This window comes from Triturus cristatus, chromosome 9 (assembly GCF_964204655.1).
Source record: "Triturus cristatus chromosome 9, aTriCri1.1, whole genome shotgun sequence".
Lineage (NCBI taxonomy): Eukaryota > Metazoa > Chordata > Amphibia > Caudata > Salamandridae > Triturus > Triturus cristatus.
The window spans coordinates 323,427,953-323,447,384 of NC_140592.1; the positions used below are offsets into that span (position 1 = coordinate 323,427,953).

At 43.5% G+C, this 19,432-nt stretch overlaps 1 protein-coding gene across 3 annotated transcripts in view; it reads right to left on the minus strand.

Annotated features, from left to right (window-relative positions):
- Window positions 1-19,432, minus strand: part of LOC146797845 (acylamino-acid-releasing enzyme-like) — a 342,949-nt gene that overhangs the window by 6,960 nt on the left and 316,557 nt on the right. The gene's annotated exons all lie outside the window — the stretch shown is intronic.

Consider the following 19,432-nt stretch of genomic DNA (forward strand, 5'->3'; position numbering starts at 1 on the left):
TGAGTGGTGATGTTACTGATTTATCAATGTGTTTGTATACTATGGATGGGGATGACTTATGGACTGGATCTAGCACGCTCAGTCCATGCTGCCAATAGATTGTGTAACTGTTGCAAGAAACATTCCCAACTTAGACAATGTCAATCAAACTGAAAATGTCCTACATAGTTGCTAACCACTCTATCCCCAGGGGCATTCAGCAACGAGGCATTTCTAGTGCTTGGGGAGGCCGTGCTTCGATAGTGAGCACTACCAGAGACTCCAGTGGGTACCAAGGTCAGATAAGGAGGATCATTTTTCCAAGCCTGGCAGCACACCCTTAGTCCAGCAGAGACTCAGGCAGATATCAGGACAAAATACAAGACCATATACATCTCCAGAAAGTGTAGGAGGAATTGTCTTCCTTTCTCGTCTCATGGCTAGTAGAAGAGTAAGTGAGTTTAACTAGGTTTAACGGAGAGGAAACACAGACAACAAGGTATTTTGCGCGGAGGGTAGTAACTGATCATCAGATTAGGAAGGTTGACTGCTAGAAGAAACACAGCAAGAAAGGGGTGAAGAGATGTGAACGAAGGTTACAAAGGAGGGGGTAGTACGAGACAAGCGAAATATAGACCAGAAGGGTCCTGCACCGTAAAACTGAAAAATTGGAAGGATGTAACAGGGGTTGATCACGATAATGAAGTCATCGGAGGGGCAACATCGATTTAGCGGCTAGGAGAAACACTCTCATGGGAATAACGAAGGAATGCTGATTGATGTTAAGAGTTAGTTGGTTTAGATTAGAGTTGACAACATTACGGAGGTTTTAAGGTTAGACGTATGCAATTCGTACAACCAGCATAGCACAATGAACTTATAAGCATACATGTTGTAGATTTTTAATATATGTCCTATTGTTATTTTCAGTTTCCCCTGACGAAGGGCCCCCAGAGGCCCGAAATGCATTGGGTTTAATAAACTGCTTTTGATGAACTTCGCTTTTGTACGTGTTTGTGGAGAAGAGGTTCGGATGGCCCACCCAAGCATGAGAAACATAGAAAATGTGCATTTCCTTGCATGTGGATTTATAACGGTTTACAGCGTAAAAGAGAAGAAAACATGGAATTAAACGAAGTACAATTGATAAAGATAAGAGAAACATTTGCAAACGCAATATTGGCAGTGCCACTGGTTGGGGCTAAAAGATAGCCCCAAGTTGACGTTGTTTAACTAGGTAATGTCATACTAGAATTTAATTGGATAGTTGGGTGAGGGGGATCTGACCTAAGACAATTTTGGAAAAATTAGGACAAACAGAATATTTTACACACAATTTTCATTTAAACTTGCTAAAGTGCCATAGGCTGTGAAGTGTGCTAATGAAATACTCCAGTGTTTTCATAGATTGTCAAGCAAGCCTGATTCTCCCCAAGGAAATTGAGAAGTACTGGGTGTAGAGTTATTCTGCTCAAGATACATTATATGTTTAAAAAACATGTGGCAAAATGGTGCATTCCTGAGCACACAGCATGCATAGGATTCAAGTCACAAGCATAATGAGGAGTCAGATGCTCTGTACTCAGTTCTAGCATTATGTAGCATGAGATGCTTTGTCACCAGTCCCACTGCACAATACAAAGTGGCAGCTTGAAATTATGCAGTTAGTACTACTAAATGGTCATTATGCAATAAACTCACTAGAGAACTAGAGAACAGATCCACAAGCTTTGCCTCACGCTCCCAGTTATTGGCCAAGCTGATGGCTATAACGCCAAAAAAATTAGCAGCTCTCACCATACAATTAGGGCTGATGAAGTCCCTGATTATGCAAGGTTCATTCTACGAATAGCCATTCAAGAGCAGAAGTAGAGCTATGCACCCGATACTTCATGGCAGGCATTGACTGAAAATTGACACGATTGATACAAAGAGAACCTTGTGTGACACCGTACAACATGCTGATGTTGAGAGGCATGTGCACGACACATGGAGGATTCTTTTGCTGGCATGTGTCTGAAACAGATGAATCAGCGAACAAACTTTTCTCTCACTCTAGTAGAAACTCCATTGGAAGTGGGAAGGGACCTTGTGACGACTGCGGGCACAGTCTCCCACAAATATAAACCTTCCCACCAAAAGGGAAGAGCTGCTTAGTATGTAGTTCGATCAATAATTTTGCCAAAGTTCAGACTCACATCCCAAAACATCATCAAGTCATCAAACTTGCTAAGATAGCACACGAGGTCTTTGTAGAAAAATTATGAGTCAATGCATTAGGGCAAATGAGAAATAAGTGATGAAGAGCACATACTTGTCATATCAAATTTAGGCAAAAAGGCAGAGATGTGGAGATCACACCTAAAGTGCAGAGCGCAAATTCCTAGATAGTAAGCCTAATGATGTGGAAAACATTCAGGCAACTGTTGCTGATTCGTCAATTAAGGCTAACCCAATAAAAAGTGGATGCATGGAGCAGCATATTGCCCTTCCTACTTACAAGTGCCTTTGTCACAAGCGTCACCCCAAAGAATTCATTATCATAATGCATGATTTTCTACCACTGGGACAGGAGGTACTGCTACGTTTCACGTTGTAGAAGCCCTCCAACCATAATGGTCCACACCCAATTACATACATTTGTTCCCAGAAGCCATAAAGAAATTCATGGGCCTTACATGAATCCCTTTCCTGTCAAAAGATAATCCTACAGCTGGCGGTGTATTTGTGAACCAGATGTACCACTCATCTGGCAAGAAGTAAACAAGTGGCATAATAGCTCTGTTTCTACAACCATCCTAAGCCAATGGAAATGCTGGGAATCTCGTGGACCAATTGCATCAAGAATTTTCATTGCATCTTGAGAACAACTAGCCAACTTCTGTTTCCAGGTTCTGGATCTGAGATATCCCTGTTTGTTCACTTCTCATGAGTCGTGGGCTCTCCCAATCTAGTTAATGATAATAAATGGCACATTACACTGAATCTGCAGATATACAATAGATAGACAGGACAAATAGACGGAGAAACAGAGAGACAGAGGGATAGATAGATAGATAGATAGATAGATAGATAGATAGATAGATAGATAGATAGATAGATAGATAGTCCATATGCTCCATAACTTCAGAAATTCTTATGGTATACAATTCTACTCTATGAAAAGTATCACAGGAACTATGGAACTAAATTGGTGTTTTTTAAAGACCTGAATAAGATCCAGACAGAGATACACTTGTATGTCTTTAAATGATAAGCTACAGCATAGTACAACATTCACTTTTATCAATACTGGTAAATATTCTATATTGTACTTACCTCATTGATGAAGGGAGCACAAACTGCTCCTCGCAGGTACTGACTTGAGACTGCAATACCCAGATTGATTCAGGTAGGTCTGAGGGAAAGGTGGTGGTCTTTCAGTGGTTTAAGAGGGGGCAGTGCAGGGCAGAGACACACAAGCCCCCAAGCTAGCTCATAGTGGCGATACTGGTCACAGTCACTTCAATAATGGGTAGAGGGGTGCAGATGGAGTGTCAAGCATAGGAAAGCACCACAGCGCACAAGGACCATCATGCTTCTTGTCAGCACTGATCCGGGAAATATTAGTGTAAAGGAAGTCACAGAGGGGCATAGGTCCTCCTGATTCTCATCAGCGTCAGTCTGTGAAAAAGGTGGCAGGATGATCTCAAAGCGCAGGCCTTCACACTTCTTGTCAGCGCTACTTGAGCAACAAAGATTCAGCAGTGACCTCCAAGGAACAAGGTCCTTATTTCTTTCAAGATTTAGGATCATCCCTACAATCTTCAATATTGCTGAGCAGCATCTGAAGCCTCCGGTCTCAGCAGTAGTAGTCTCATCGAGCATACTGATGGCAGCACACTAGGATGCTGAACACTTGCTCTGAACCAGGCTGCTTCTTTGCACAACAGGTGATATACCTCCTCTTCATTCAGAGAGCAGCCAACAGCAAGGCTGATCTTCAGTCCTGGGGTAACGTCCCTACCTCTTGTGGGGAAACAGTATCATATACCGCTTCTGGTCCTGGTAGTCCATCACACAGATGGAGTGAAACATGATCTCCTACCAACTGGCCACTCACATTCAAAGCTAGTTTACAACTTTTGGAGGGAGTCAATCAAGTCAAGTGTATTTTCTTCCGGTGTACCACATCTCCATGGCAACCAGGGGAACTACAACTCTGCTTGTATTAATTGGAGTCCTTCTGATCTGTGGCCAAACAGATGCTGGTGCTGAGTCCTGAATTATCTGGCAGACCAAGACACAGGGTTTCAGGAATGACAGGTAGCCCCTTTTTAGGTCTCGCCTGACCCAGCACGACCTTAAGTGAGGGCTTCAAAAAATGCTACCGCCAGCTACAGCTTGCAGTGCATGTGGTGGGCGCGCGCAAGCTGTGGCCGGCAGTAGCATTTTCCCCCTGCTTATAGCCAGCTTGCTAGAACGTGCAACAAGCACGGGTGCTTGCGCGAGCATCCCTTGCGTGTTTTAGCGCGTCATCGCGATCACTTTCGCTTTCACAGTGATCGTGATTGCGATGAATTTCGTGGCCAATGCTTGTTTCCTCCAGTTTCCTCCTTTTTAGTTTTATTTATTCTAGTTTGCGTGTTAACTCTTTCTTCCTTTGCCCATCCAACCTCCGTTTTTGTTCTTCCTTTTTCGTTATATCTCCTGCCCCCTTTCCACCTAGTGTGCTTCCTTCCCCTCCCTTGTTACTCCCCTCCTTCCCGCGTGCACCATGCAGTCCTTCCGCATCTCACCTCTTTCCCCACATTTCTACCTGCGCCGCCTCTAATCCTATAACCATCCTCCCCACTTTGCTGTCTCTTTCTACACGTGGTCTGTCTCATTTCCCTCGTTCTCTGACTGCCTTTGTCCCAGTACCTCCTGATGCACACCACCACACGTCCCTCTCTTAACCTCTCTCACGCTCCTTCTCTCCTACATCACTCCCCCTCATTATACCATGCCATTGCACATACTCCTCTAGCCCCATCTCAGCCTACGTGTCACTTCTTCCACATCATTACTTACCCAGCCCTCCCTTTGCTCCATCTCACCACCTTTACGCATCTTCAGGTGCACACTGCACACTCTTAAGTGTGCACACACCCTTTTCATGCCTGTACTCCCTTTCCTCGTGTCCCCTATAGAGCAGCACTCTCTTTTAATGTTCTCTCCAATACTTTCTTCCTTCCCATCACTTCTCTTTGCCACCCATTTCTTACAATATCCCACCCTTGAGCCCCCTCCCTCACTCTCTTTTCTTCCCTTATTACGGTTCCACATTTCATTCTTTCACTTCTTCCCTCTGCGCCTCACGGCCTTCCTCTTCTCCTCTCCACTATTCCCTCGGAAGCCTTTTCTCTCCCTCTCCCTTTTCCTATGCTTGCTCCCCCACCCTTTTCCCGCCCTCCACGCCCTTCACTTCTCCAGCTTCCGTCTCATACTCTCATCCGTATCTCATTGTTTTCGACTCCACCGCCATCGTCTCATCTGTATCTCGTTATCTTCTCCACTCTCGCCTCACTGTCCTTATTTTCTCTCCCTCTGCTTATCCGTCCTCATCTCCTTCTATTCTCCCTCACCCCTCTTTCTCATCTTCCGATGTTCTTTTCTCACCTTGCAGCATCCTTCTACCCCTCTACCTGCTTAAAGCCCTTCTCTTCTCCACACCTCTTTAATTCTCTCCCTGCTCGCTTCTAGCACGTTTTCCGTCCCCACCGCCACATATTCATCTACTCTTCCCCCCTCTCCATCCTCCCTTCTCAACTCTCTCTGGCCTCACCCCGACCTCGCACCTTATTTCCTTCAGGACAGTCTGGATGCTTCACAGCTCATCTGGCCTCGCTAACCCCCCCAACCTCCTCATCTCTTTCTTGCCCCTCTCCAGCCTCCCTCTCCTCTGGCCTCACTTCCCTCCCTGCCCTGCACATCTCTTTCTTGCCTCCCTCCTCCCCAGACTCCCTCCCCTCTGGCCTCGCCCCCCTCACCATCTCTTTCTTGCCCCTCTCCTCTCCAGTCTCGCTCCCCTCTGGCCACGCTGCCCCCCACCCTCCTCATCTCTTTCTTGCCCTCCCTCTAGCCTCGCTTCCCCCATCTCTTTCTTGCCCCTCTCCTCTCCAGCCTCCCTCCCCTCTGGCCTCCCCCCCCCCCTCCCCATCTCTTTCTTGCCCCCTCTCCAGCCTCCCTCTCATCTGGCCTCACTCCCCCCTCTCTCTTTCTTGCCCCTCTCCTCTCCAGCCTCCCTCCCCTCTGGCTTCCCCCCCATCTCTTTCTTGCCCCCTCTACAGCCTCCCTCTCCTCTGGCCTCGCTTCCCTCCACATCTCTTTCTTGCCTCCCTCCTCTCCAGTCTCCCTCTCCTCTGGCCTCGCTACTCCCCCACCCTCCTCATCTCTTTCTTGCCTCCGCTCCAGCCTCCCTCTCCACTGGCCTCGCTTCCCCCCGCCCTCCTTATCTATTTTTTGCCCCTCTCTTCTCCAGCCTCGCTCTCCTCTAGTCTCATTCCACTCCCATCTCTTTTTAGTTTCTTTCTTTCACCTACATCCTCACCCTTATCTCAGCCACTCCCCCCTCTTCTCTTCTCTCCACCTTCCATCCTTTTCTCCTGATCCATCTCTCCCACTCTTTATTATCTCACCTCCCCATCTCTTTCCTGCCCCCTCCCTATGCTTCTCCATTTCTATTTTCTTGTCTCTCCTTCCACAGCTTCTGCTCTTTCTGTACTCGCCCCTCCCGATCCTGCCTCATCTTATCACCTTTTAGGTCTTCACCCTCCATCTTCCTCTTTTTTCATCGACGTTCACTTGTCTCCCCCGCCCTTCTATCATCTTTAGATCCCATTTCATCTCCTCAAGTATGCCCCCACTCTCCTTCCCCTATCTAGTCCCCTTCTAAATCCGACACCTTCCTACTGCTGTCCTACTTCACTTCCCCTTCACTTTCTCTTCTCTCACATTCTATCCCCACTGAACCTCCTGTTCTCTCTTAGCCTTCCTGGCACACTTTTCAGTAATTTTACATCCCCTTTCCTCTTCTTTCCTCCATCCATTCTCCTTCCCTACCTCTGCCCTCTCCAATCCCCCAACCACAAACACACACACACAACCACAAGCACACACACAATAACACAAACACAACCACACATACCACCACACACAACCACAACCACACACAGAGCCACACACACAACCACACACACAACCACAAACACACACACAAAACCACAAACAAACGACAACCACTCACACACAACTACAATCACACACAACCACAACGACACATACACACACAACCACACACACAACCACCCCCACCCCCCCCACACACACAACCACACACAATAACACAACCACACACACACAACCACACACACAACACACACACACAACCACAAACAGTTTTTTTGGCTGTCAGCATAAATACACTGTCACAAACATGATGAACAACTCGGGAAAGTTTGGGAAGTCACCCCCAACTTTGAAACCACTTACTGTTGCAGAGTGTGTGCTGTACACATAGCAATACCTTGACACAGCGGACTGTTGCAAGGAATGCTTTGAGCCTCGGAGGCTGACAGACCTCAGTCTGTGCATTAGTTCACCCCGTCTTGGCGCTGCATAAAAACAGGGTGCCCACTGTCCAGCATGAAGTGAGACATTGTGATCGGGGCTGGAGATGCTGTTTAGCAATCTGCTTAGAACATTATCTATTTTATAAAACAAACACATAAATAAATGGCCATCATTTACAATCCCAATAGCTAATGTTGCATTATTATTAGCAATGCCAACTGCTCACACTTATATAATGCGAGACCTATTGCATTGCAAATGCTTGTTTGTGTAAGATGTACAGCTCAGATTATACCCTTTGCCACAGTCATTGTTCAAGTGCTGCTACTGTCTGGCCACACGCTGACCTGCTGAAACTGGCTTGTTTCATGTCAGATAAGCATGAAGGATCCTTCCTACAACATGTAGTGGGTGCAAATTCAAACAGACCCACACTTGACTTTACAACAGTTTCTACATGGAGGGGGAAGTAGAGAACCGTGCAGGGGGACAACAGGGAGAAGGTGAAAAAGCAGTTCCACTACCACAGGGGCATAGGAGCATCCTGAAGCATCAAGGATTATATACACACATGGGAGCAACATGTACACTACCTCTCAAATTACCAAGCACTCTCACTAACTCCACATAGTCTCGGGGAATCAGATATGAAAAGCTAATAGGTGTATGCACTACAGGTAGAAAGGTCTGTACCCCATGACTTTCAATAAGCTGCCACCAACCACTAGTCATATAGTAGCCTTGTCATGGAGACTGTAGTCACCCATGTTAAAATGAATTTTACTGTAGATGGATCTCCATCACCCAACAGAGCCTAGTTCTCTATTATTGAGAACTAGTCAAGGAATTTATGAACTGAATCTCCTGCACAAGATAGAAAACTGGGCTGATCAGAGTGAGAAAACGAGGAACAGGTTCTCACTGCACAAGAGACTTTTACCTCTATGCCATGTCTAGAGGCCACTGGACAGAAAAGAAAGCTGTGTATAGCCAGTCCTAGAGTCAGAATACTGGCAATTCATATAGTTCAAGGTATGCCCTTTCTTTATGGTACACAAAAGTCAAAGTACCAGAATGCATTGTAAAATCTAAAATAAGCTAATTACACATAACAATAAGAAACTTGAGAACCCTTCGAGGCTCAAAAACATGCCCAGAATTCTACCTACCAATAGGTATGTCAACCTACGACATGATCGGCAGACGCAACCTTTGTAATTAATTATTTCCAGTAAAGACATGTATCTTCATTATCCTATGTAATAAAACACAGTACAGCAGGTAACCAGGTAATAACAGATAGATAAAAACAAATACCAGCAGTCTCATACAAGCATCAGTCCCACAATCAGAAAATACAAGATAAAAATGAGGAAACTCCAAGAGAAATGGAGCAGCCTTCAACAAGATACAGAATGGAAAAGTGTACTTTTAAAACATCATTGATTCAACACTTTGACACTGCACATGTGGATAATCCAAGCAGCATGCACAAATTTCCTTTCTCGTGTGCGAACGTAAAGTGCGTAGTACATTAACAAAGTGACGAAAGCCCAAGAGATTACATACTGGCCTAATCCATAGTTTTCATGGTCTACCATAGGCAGGACAAAAAAAGGCAAAATGATGCAGAGTTTCTTCTGCTAAATTGCATTAGGGACACACATTAGAACTACAATACTGCAAACCTCATTTTAAACAGAAAACTATTTACAGACAGAACTCCATACCTCCATTTTAAAGAGTTGCAAAGGGATGGGACCTGGAAGGATGTCAAAAAGTTATTCATAAGTGAGCGTGAGCTTAAAGTCTAAAAAAGAATCACTTAGACTACCCGCTTTGAAACATTTCAGATCCCTCATCCGCAGATGCTCCTTTAGTTGTTCTTTTGCCAGGGAACGAGGGACTTGTTTTGCCTTGCAAGAAGCTGGCCAACACATACGGCAGGTAGTCCTGATAGTGGTTCCTATGAGTAACCTGCAGTCCTCTGACAAATCCGAATCAGGGAGCAGCTGGCAGCAGGGCAACAAACAGAAAAACAATCCAGTGAGTCCTTAAGGCCAGGCAGCAGTTAGCAGGCAGCAAGGCAACAGCAGAAGAGCAGTCCAGATGAGTCCTTTGTGCAGCGCTGCAGTTCTTCTGACTAAGGTTCAGTTCCAATTCCAAAAGTGTTCTAAAAATCATAGGGTCAGAGCCCCTGTACTTAAACTCCAAAATGTGTTTGTTTCAAGGGGCAACTTCAAAGGAAACCTTTTGAGTGTAACGCATACCCCTTTCAACCTAGCCCTGGCTCCGGACATCAGTAGGGGGTAAACAAGCCCTTTGTGTGAAGGCAAGACAAAGCCTATACAAACATAAGTGCACTCCGCCTCGCAATCTCCCAACCCAGAAAGACTATCAGTATGCAGATGCCTCTCCTGTCACACCCAGCCCTTCCTGAGTGGTAGCTGTCTGGAAAGTATGCACAAAGTATGCAATAGTCAGCACTTTATTTATTTATTTATTTGGGGTACAAATCATCCCCGACGGGATCTTTAGGTGCCTTGGCAGCAGGGGATACTACACTGTACGATGGTAAGATTATAGGGTGAATAGCCAAGTTTTCAAGAGCTTTTTAAAGAGAGCGAGATCTGAACAGGTATGGATGGACAAGGGCAGCTGGTTCCAGTGATGAGGAGCCAGGAATGAAAAGGAGCGGCTCCCAAACTTGGGTCGTTCGAATAAGTTTGGGGCTTAATAATAATAGATCGCTGGATCTGATCTGCACTAACTTAGAATAAAAAAAGTTAAGGCTCCAAACATCATTACTTTCAATGCCTATGGCCATACCACCCTAAGAGCGCCTGATTTTGTCTCATCTCAGAAATCAAGCAGAGTTTGGCTTGGTTAGTTCCTGGATGGGAGACTGCCTGAGAATACCATGCGCTGTAAGATTTTAATCTTTTTTTTCCCTTTAAGTGAAGTGGGAGGTGTGTCTCGCTTGATATGACCAGCACTAAAATCGAATTTAAAAAGCTAAGACTCCAAATGCCAGTGCCCTCATTACCTATGGCCATAGCACCCTGAAAGCATCTGATCTCAGAAGTTAAGCAGGCTCGGGCAGGGTTAGTACCTAGACGGAAGACCGTGTGGAAATACCAGGTACTGCAGGCTTTCATCTTGGTTTTGTTTTTGCATTAGGTGAACTGGATGGCATGTCTTGCTTGCCTTGGCCATCACTAAAGTTGAATGAGAACATCTAAGGTTACAAAGGTCAGTGCCCGCATTGTCTATAGTCATTTTTTTTAACCATCCTGTTTGGGTTTTTTGACATAAACAACGAAATGTGTAGGCCAGCCAGAATAAGACAGAAATGCAATCCGTATAGGTTTGTCATACAATGCTGTTGAGATCAGGAGAGACAGGTTCTGTACAACTTATTAACAGGGAACGCAATCAAACAACAAGCCATATCAGCAGCAGTCATGCAACGAACTGCTCAAGGTAGTGCATCCTCCCTAGCAGTCCTGTAATACGGAGGCCCTCTGCAACCCCTTCCTGGCATAATGAACCATATAACTCAGAGAATACAAGCACTTGATCTATGGCCTCTCTGCTTCCTCCAGTCCCCCAACACTCCTGTGCGCCAAGACAAAGGTAGATGCTAAGCTTCCTGAAAATACGAAGGACAACATATGATTGACCGAATACCTCCGTCCTGTACATCAGCCTCTACTTGGGGTGTCTGCAAGCTGTCCTTGACACCATCCTAGCCTGCCTCTATGAGCCTCTTCCGTAGCCCACGCCTAAGTGCCATTGTCTCAGCTCTGCCCCACTTAAGTGTCACCATGCACCAATCTCCCACCCCTGGTAGTATACCACCCTTCCAGTGCATGGCAATTAGTCTGCAAACCATCAACATTGTTAAGTCAAGGAAGTGTTTTTTTTGCGTTTCCTGCGCTCCCCTCACTTATAGAGCCCTAACATGCCGCGTTAAAGAGGTCATTGCGGCTCATTATTTCGCTAAGTCTATTTGTGACCTCCAACCAGAGGTCCTAGACCTGTGGTCAATTCCAGAATGTGTGCCATGTCTGCCTTGGGTTCCATGCAGCACAGGCAAGTTGACGCAGATCCTGGAAATATCCTATTGAACCTCGCCGGGGTGAGGTAGGCCCTATGCAGTATGCGTTAGATGTATTGCAACCGGGCATTGCAGGAGACCCTACAGGGATATATAAGGGTCCTGTCCCACTCTTTTTGTGGCAGTTCTTGGCTCAAGTCCACCTTCCAAACTCTGCTGAGCACTAGTAAGGGGGCCTGTGTTAGATGTGAAAGGGCTGAGTTAGCCACGTTATCAAGCGATAGCCATCCCCCATATTTTGCAGCGCCTGGATGAGTGGGTGTTGAGCAGGTTCCATATCTTTAAGGTGCTATAATCTTCCAGGTTCCGCCACCAGTCGGCCGTATCCCTGAAAGTGCCCTGCCAGGAGGTTTTTGTCATCGTTCAGCTGTTCAAAAAGGACCAGTGTCCCGTCCCAAGATGCCCAACCAGCTTCTGCCCACAGCGCCACTCCCTTACCCCAGCTCTTTGAATGATCTGTTAGATCCCAGCTGGATCGCAAGTGCATCTTGAGGCATATCTATCATGAAAAATAAATCCCTCGGGAGCTGCAGTGGGCCACTCGCAATAGCCTGCTGGGGCATCACCTCCTATGGGAGGAAAACCTCACATATCACCCGCTTCACGTTGTGCTCTGAGGCAAGTCCCAATTGGCATAAGTAGTGACCTGGCAACCAATGAGTAGGCCATTGCAGCTGCGCTGCGAAGTAATAATATTCAAAGTTAGGAGCTCCCAGACCCTCCTTATCTACCAGAAGTTGCATCTTGGTCAAAGCAATGTTGCCCTTTGTTCCACAGGAAACCCGCTAAAATTGTATGCAATGTACAAAATGTGCTGCGAGGGATGTTCTTCAGGAGATTGTGAAAAAAATATAAGAGACGGGGGAGTATTGTGATTTTTTATACGGAAACCCTGCCCTGTACTTATAGTGGGAGTGTACACCAAAATGTTATCTGTGGTCGGAGGGAGGTCACTGCCCTCGTGAGATTCCCATTAATGAGTTCACAAGTAGTATGATAGATGTTGATACCCAGGTAGCGAAAGGTGCACTGTTCCCAGTGGACAGAGTGTGGTGGGCAGTCCTGGTGGACTGGAAATAGACAAGTTTTGGACCAGTTCACTCCTAGCCCTGAGGCAGCTCGGAACTCTGTCAACGCACTTACCATCTCATCCATGCCCTGTTGTACACCTCTTAGATAGATTAAAACATCATCCACATACAGCAAGAACACTTGTGTGGATCCCTTTAAGGCAGAGGTTCTCAAACTTTTTTGACCTGCAGCTCCCTTGACCTACTGGCCGTTGGATGTGGCTCTCCATTATGTTACTTTTTTTTGGCGGGTGGGGGGGGATGTAAGCCCGGCCTGGGGATTACGTCCATTTTTCTCCCTGGAAATAATTGGGATGAAGCCAATGAAGATGTAACAAAATAAAAATATACAACAATTGTTTGATAAAACACTTAAATTGGTTAAGTGAGAAACCAAACTCTTCAGTACTGGGGTCTGCATATTGAATTTTTTAAAACTATTTTTTGTTTTAAAAAATTGCCTCTAGAGGGGCTCACTCCTGGTAACCAAGTGGCGAGGGAGATGGGCAGGGGACGAAAGAAATAATTTTCATTGGCACTTTTCGTGAGATCACGTCAATTCTAGCAGGAGTAGAGTGAACGTTGAGTAGTATAGTCATCAATTAGTTCGTCATGCTGTTCAATGCAAACTCTCAAGTGGACAAGGATAGATACAACTAAGAATCCACTGGATGAATAATGCACTAGGCAGAGCCAAGGCAAGACATGTTTTTGAAACACCCCTAGCGCACTAAAGTTCCCAAACTAGCACTATGTAAGTAATGATGAAATGTTATATGGTAAGAAAAAGTAAAAACTCCATATTTTTAGCAAAAACGTGTTATGTAGAGGTGCCCAAAATGTGTGTTGAGCTACTGTGCAGAACTCCACTTAGACAACCAGCACAGACCTACATTTTGTATTCTATTAGACCCCAGGGAAAGCTCAGGGAGGGAAGCTCTATGTCCTCCTCTCCTGTTTAATTGAATTTGGCCCCGGGGATGGGATGACATCATCCAAGCTTATTTGGCACACATTGCTCTATAAATGGGTACGGCATTAGAACTATGAATGTAAGTGCAAAATAGCTCAGAATAATTTGAAGCATCATACAGACCACTTCCATAGGTTAAGCAAGCTCTTGTTATGTGAAACATTGACCCTATACCATACACTTCATGGATAGCTGAGTTCATGTTGACTATCAACCACAGATAAAAGGGTAACCTATACTGCACATAATGTTCAATCAGGATGCAACTGTTCAGGGAAAACCAAGTTCCTCCAGTTACTCAAACCCTGTTACATAACTAATGTCCTACTACGGACAGTCTTTACCTGTATCAAACCCCTCATAGACACTGAACATACACTAAGAAATGAAGTGGATCGGAGTAGAGAAATGTGTACTGTAAACAGTGTTTACTCTATGGAGAGACTTTAATCTGTGCCACACTGTTTGCACCAGTGACACTCTCATGAGAAATACACCACAGCGTATTAAAAATTATCTACTAAGAACAGTGTACACTCTATACAAAACTTGCCACAACCAAGACTATCCACCTAAAATATCCAAGTTCTGAAGTTGCAAAAGATCATAGTACCTGCAGCAGTCACACTGTGGTGAAAACTTTACAGAAAACGTATCTTCTGAAGCCAAACAAGCACATGTACATAGGTTAGTACCTGGTGCACACATTCTTCTATGTCATGTAGAAACTGTCATGCTGAGACGATTCTGTCTAATAACTCAAGGCTACTTACAATACTTAGTATGTAGAATATTTGCCCTGTTGAAAACTTTTTCTGCAGAGCTAAAAACCTTGTTTGGAACATGCTGAACACAAGTTATGAACTATCACCTGCACACAGAGTTACTCTTCAATACAAAGATTTACAATGTATTCAATACCTCTACACACCTATAATGCATTAAGAGGACTTTTTTTTTTAAAACACTTACCCATTAGCTGGACACAGACTGTACCAAAGTAGGTAAAAAAGTAATATGGTAGTTATTGGCCACTGTGTACACTTTAAAACAAACTAACACACTCATTGGATGATGTCATTAGTGATGTCATCGATGACGTCATTTGAGATGTAATCAGTGATGTCATAAATGATGTCATAGAACATGTCATGAGCGATCTAATATGCATGGTCATAAGCAGGGCAGGGGCACAAGCTATAGTTAGCTCTTCGAACTATAACTGGTAAATTTCTGCGGTTTTGTGAGTTCAAAACATTATCATTGTGACAGACATATTCACCTAACTATAACGTAATTTTAACCTTTGGTTTTTTCAGTGTTTGTGTGTATATATATATATATATTTTTTTGAACCTACCTAACGTTCATCCAACAATATCATCTACCAATGGTGAACCTGTGAATCAAGACTTGAGGTCACTCTTGAAATTACTGGAAAAGCTCCTCAGAAATGAACTCACTAAGTGGTGGGAAAAGAAAAGTTTGGAAAAGTACAGAGATGTCAATCGGGTACCTAGAGGATTGCGAGTCCTTATTGCTCCGACTTTTGAGAATCCCAATCCAGCTATGTTAAAGGAATGGGCTGATAACAATTTACAGGCCTCCATGAATATGGTTTTGATATCAATTAAATACGCCGAGATTGATAGAGAAGCAATAATTTTGGAAATTGAACGTGTCAATAAACTACTGGACGCCATCAGTGATAAAGACTCTGTCTCCAAAGGTCGGGTTGAAATCGATATCCGCATCAAAAAAAATGAGGAAACTATTAAGACTCGCAAAGCTTTCAAATTTGCCCGTGACCTCAATGACTATGCTACTGGGCGTATTTTTACATTTTCTAAAAAATTTGATAATTACAAGAGACAAGCACTCTCAACCCAGAAACCCATGGTAGAATCTGAGAATGTGGGGGGAGCTGCAACGTCCAACACCATCTCAGATATCGAATCCCTCACCTCAGATGGAGACTCTGATGATACTGGTCCAAATTCTCTACCTAGTTTGGCTACATCTATCAATCCAATAACACCAGCGGAGGAACTGAATTTTATCAGAGAGGATCGGAGACAAACCTTGCGACCGAGACAGCCTCCTATGAAGCAAGGGAAATCAGAACACGCCGCAATCGGAGTAGGAGGGAGAGGCGGAATAAATACCGCAAGAGGTTTCAACAGAGGGTACAGGGGAAAGAAATGGAGAAATCAGCAATCATTCCAAACCAAACAGTAATTAATTTGACTCAAGAAAAACTTACCAATGCTGAAATTCAAATTCTTAGTTTAGGACTCTCTTACTGTCCTACTAACAACTTCTCTTATAATCATACCAGAATTGATCTCTACAAGTTTGTTAGAAAAATCAAACTCAGAAAATTCTTTCAATTGAATAAAAAAGTCCCTGGACCCAAAATCACTCCTGTGAATATGATAGCTGGCGAGCCTCTACAGGTCAATGATGTTCCATTGCTTCAAACAATCTTTCACCTCTCTGATTCTGACTCTACAAATGATGAAGCTATGGCGACTCAAGATCAACTGCATAACATGGGCATCATCAGTAACCAACCTGCCCCGAGTCCTTTTCGCCCACCGTCCACTTTTTTACCTCTTATGCCAAAAGATGCAATTGACATTTTTAGTGAGAAAGTTATCGAAGAGCTAAAACAACTAAATAGAGGTATTAATTCTAGAACTAGAAGGCATAATTTCAAGAGTGTTCAATATTTTACTTTGATCAACAAATTGAAGCAAAAATGTGATATTATAATCAACAAAGCAGATAAAGGTGGCAATATTGTCCTCTGGCATAAAGATCAATGCTGTGCAGAAGCAATGCGTCATTTAAGTGATATTACCTGCTATCGCAAATCCTCACGCCAAGAGTTGCGACTTGTCCAAGAAACTATCACCAAACATTTATCACAATGGAAAAGACAAGGTTTATTAACCAAGGATGAATTTACTTATTTAAAAAGTAGACTTCCCAGTGATTCCTGTCTTATATTTTCTGCCTAAAGTCCACAAAAACATTGATCCTGTGCCCGGGAGACCTATAATATCAGCGCAGAAAAGTCTACTTGAAAAGATGTCCAAGTATGTGGATTATTTTCTTCAGCCCTTTGTTTTTGCCCTTCCTTCTTTTATCAAAGACACTCCTGACTTTCTTAACAAAATCAAGAATATTGCATGGGAGCCAGATTACTTGCTAGTTGTGATGGATATTGAATCCTTATATACTAGTATCAACCACGCAGATGGTTTAGCAGCAGTGCAGTATTTTCTTGCGCAAAGGGACATTATTATGTGTGACCACAACAAAATGTTGCTAATGATGATCGAACTATGTCTCTGTAATAATTTCTTTTTGTTTGGTACTGAGGTGTACCAGCAGCTGCGAGGCGTGGCTATGGGGGCTTGCTTCTCCCCCAGCTACTCATGTTTACATGTGGGCTGGTGGGAGGAGCACGTCCTCAGATTGCACATTCAAGCCACATGGTCTGCCAATGTGATGTACTTCTGGCGTTACATAGATGATATTTGTATGATTTGGAAGGGTGACAGAACTAGTGCACTGAAATTTGTTGATTCCATCAATGTCAATAACCTAAATCTTAAATTCACTGCTACCATTGACAATGTTAAAGTGGAATTTTTGGATATGATTCTTTACGTTAGTAATGGCCAACTTCATACTAAACTGCATCGGAAAACCACCGCAGGGAATTCCATTCTTCATGCGGATAGTGCTCATCCCCACCACACTATTCGTAGTATTCCCTATAGCGAATTCCTCAGGATTCGCAGAATCTGTAGTGAGGAATCAGAATGCCAAACTTGCCAATCAGAAGCCTATGCTCGTTTCCTCACTCGTGGTTATTCCAAAACAATTTTGGATTCTGCACTCACTAAGTCTAATCTCTTACCTAGGGTAGATCTCATTACTGTTAAAAAAGCACAAGTGACACCTTCTTCACAATCTAACAGTGAGGCTGATTTAACCAACATCAGATTTGTTACCACCTATAGTCAGCAAGACAAACAAATTCGCAAAATGATTTACACACAGTGGCCTATCGTGCTCACTGACATGACACTTAAACCTATTTTGCCAGAGTTGCCTGCGATCACTTTTAGACGGGCCCCTTCAATGAGGGATGCCCTTGTCAAATCCAGCCCTGAAGTCTCCCTCAAAAAAACTTGGTTGACTAAAAAAGGTTTTTATAAATGCAACTCCTGTCGTGCATGCACATTTGCCACTAACAGCATTGAATACACTACTGCATTCGACAACAAGAAAGTACCAATTCGCGACTATCTTACATGTCGTACAGAGTTTGCGATTTACAAACTACGTTGTACTTGTGGCCTTGAGTACATTGGAAGCACGAAGCTCCCTGTACACAAACGGATTCTACAGCATGTCAGGGCTATTGTCAACTCAGACCCAAACTATCCTGTGGCGAGACATTTTAAATTGGTCCACGATAACAAACTTAAGGATCTAGAATACACTGTGTTAGGGGCTGTGCCAAATTTGGTGAGAGGAGGCAACCGTGAGAAAACACTCCGCCAATTAGAGACTCACTTTATTATGTCCCTCGACACTAAGATGCCTTATGGCCTTAATAATAGTGAGGACTTACACAATTTTCTTTAATATGCCTCACTTTAGTCTACCCTATCTGGACTCCTGCCCTGTCCTGCTGTAATCATGCTGTAGTTATTTTAAACTAGGTACAATAGCTCACTCGTGCTAACTGTGTCATTCATTTTATTCATTTTTTATCTACCCTTTGTATCTTACTGAGAATTGTGCCTTTGTACTGTGTGTTAGGTTCTTAATATCTACCTCCGTATATTTGTTCAGGCCTGAACAAATTTTGCTTATTGCCTCTTTCTAATTACAGTAGCTATTAGCTTTTTATATGTGGCACATTGCACTTTTGTTGACTCCTTGATGGCCTTTTTTTGCCAGTTTGATAGACCTGACAGTTTCTTTTGTGAGAATTATTTCTCTGTATTGCTGCTTCTATATCTATCTTTGTACATTAGATTCAGATTGGCAATATTTATCTTTAGTACTGTATATGATATGTTCATAGGTATACCATCATGATATTCTCTCATGTTATATGAATTTTTATCTGTCATCTTTTTAACATTCTGCTCATTTGCACTGTGTTTTAGAATCATTATTGTTAAGTTTATTGCTATATGTCAATTGTTACTGTCCATCGTGTTCATATTTATGTCCCTTTGGCACTAGGCACTTGCCTTTGACTTAGCGGTATTTGCACATTTATTCTGACTTTTGGCACTGGTCAAGGATTCAGCGATATTTGCACAATATTTTTTGATCCATTGCACTTGCATCTTTTGCACTCAAAACAGTAACTTTGCTGATTTGACTACATTTTTGATGAAATTTGCCTATGAGTTTTAAATGGTATTTTTAAATGCTATCTATCATGTTTGTAAATAATATTTGCCATTATTATCTGTATCAATTTAGCAGCTTCATAATATTGGATTTTAGTTAGTTGCTACTAACTACCAATACGGTGTCTTAGGACTGTCGGTAGTTTCAAAGCTTGTAATCATTTAAATCAGGAGTCTGTTGTTTAGTTTTATGCACACTAAGGTTTATTTTTACAGGAATTTGTGCTTGTGTGTTAATTTATGCACGATT